Source organism: Myotis daubentonii, chromosome X, assembly GCF_963259705.1.
Source record: "Myotis daubentonii chromosome X, mMyoDau2.1, whole genome shotgun sequence".
Lineage (NCBI taxonomy): Eukaryota > Metazoa > Chordata > Mammalia > Chiroptera > Vespertilionidae > Myotis > Myotis daubentonii.
In genome coordinates, this window is record NC_081861.1 from 6,742,922 (window position 1) to 6,745,055 (window position 2,134).

At 45.9% G+C, this 2,134-nt stretch overlaps 1 pseudogene; it reads right to left on the bottom strand.

The window, feature by feature from the left end:
• Positions 1-578: 578 nt before the first annotated feature.
• Positions 579-1,807, bottom strand: LOC132223822 (28 kDa heat- and acid-stable phosphoprotein-like; annotated as a pseudogene).
• Positions 1,808-2,134: the final 327 nt, after the last annotated feature.

Consider the following 2,134-nt stretch of genomic DNA (forward strand, 5'->3'; position numbering starts at 1 on the left):
GTGTCATTCCCAGGTCCTTTTAGTAATAAACCTGGATCTTCTCAGTTTCCTGATGGTTTTTGCTGAGGACATCTTGCAAACACAAAAACTGCTAGGGCCAGTCCAACCACAACTTTGGTGACTAATAAGCTGGACTTGGCAAGGAACACATACAAAATGTCCTGGTCTCCAAGCACTGACTAGTGGCTCCAGAGCACTTCCAGGGACATCTGCATGGATGGCTAGAGAAATGGGTCATAGGACCTTGAATAAGGAGTGGGGTAGTAAATGGGGAGGGTCATTACATTTCTGTGAGTACACGTGTGAGAATATATATCTGTTGTTTGCTTTGCATGTGTTGTGTATAAATTACAAAGCTTATTGTATGCACACCCAAGTATATACATGTAAAAACACACATGGATATTCTGCCATATACCTGGGATAGAGTTCATGACTTTTTAAACAGGTGAGTGCATGGGTATGGCAGCAGGCACAGTGACTGTTCAGGAATTTTCAAAGAAATTGGTTAGTTGTTTCCCCACTCCTTTTTACTGCAGTGGTAAGTACAATTCTCTGAACTTCTTACTGTTTTTTTTTGTTTGTTTGCTTTTTTACGATAATGCCAAATTTAATCTGCCAAATATACAAGTTGGATTTGTAGAGCATGTTTTGCCTGGGTGCTGCACAGTAAACAGAGGTTTCTTGAAATGATCCATGGGTAGGGTTAAGAATGGGCACTGGTCAGAAAGGTGGGAATGGGGCAGAGAAGGGCACAGGGGAGGCCATTGGAAGAGCCATGACCCTCAGAGACCCAGGGGTACAGGCTCCCAGATGACAGCCCCTGAGTGAGCACCCAGGCAATACAGATGGGCTGGTTGTTGCAAACTCACCAGCAGCATCCCTCAGCACAACCACCCTCTACTGTGCAATCTACTGGATAAATGGACACTCTTCTTACCACACCTCCCAGGCACCCCCAACAAAAGTTCTGAATTCTAAAAACAGCAAAAACATTCGAATGGTTACATATGAAATGCTGTCCTGCATCTTTCTGTCTCAAAGATAGCAGCTGCCCCCTCCCCCCAGCCCCCCACCCACCATCCCCCAAACAATTTCCATGCCAAGATGAAGAGGAGGCCCCAGGCTGTGGGGAACTCCTTGTCTTGAGGGGCTGCTGCAGTGGTGACAGGGCACAGGGTGGGCGAGACACAGCAGCAGTCCTGGCCGCATGGCCCAGTTCCCTGGTATCTCCTCCCTCAAGCCTTGTTACTTATTCAGGGAGAGTGACTGCATTCGTTCTCCTGACAAAGTTGCGTCATCTTTTGCTTTCTTTTCTTCTTCTTTTTTCTTGGCAGCTTCTTCCCGCTGTTTTCAGATAATTGCCAGCCGGGCAAGGTCTGCTTTGGCTTGCTCTGTTTTCCCAGCTAAATGCATTTTCATGTAACGTTCTTTTGCTTTCTGCTTCTCAATTTCTTCTCGTTCTCTCCTTGAAAGCTCCTTGGGCCCATCCAAGTCCAGTTGTGTGACTTTTTTGGTTGTGCCACTCGGTTGGGGTTCTCGATGTCGATAGGCCTTCCACACCTTTGCGCTTTTGCTGGTAATCATCTTCTTCATCCTCACTCTCATCTGAGTCTAGTGATTTCTTCTCCTTTTTGGGGTCACCTGCAGCCCCATCTCCATATTCTTCTCCTTGTTCCTCTTCTTCCCTGGCCTTCTGCTTTTCAGCTTGGAACTGTGCGTCAATCTCCTCGGGGCTCGTGTATTGCCGTGCCCGGCCTTTGTGGCCTCCCTTTCTCCCTCCTTTAGGCATCGCGGCTCTGGCAGCTGCGGCCTGAACTTCTTACTATTAACAAGAATTAACTACATTTTAATTCCTATGCTTTTTGAGAAAGAGTGCATTTTATAAAAAGCCATAGTAATTATACTTCTGTGCCTGGCATAGAGTGGGTGTCCTAGGTTTATACATACATACATATTTATTGAATATTGATATGTCAGATTCTGTACTGAGCACTCGGGGTTCAGAATGAATTGGTAAGGGTCCTTATTTCCAAAATATGTACAGAGAACAACAAAGAAATACAATTTTTGCTCTGATTTTGAGGCCAGAAGCGACGTCAGTTCCTCATGCGCATCACACTCTCTCTAACTC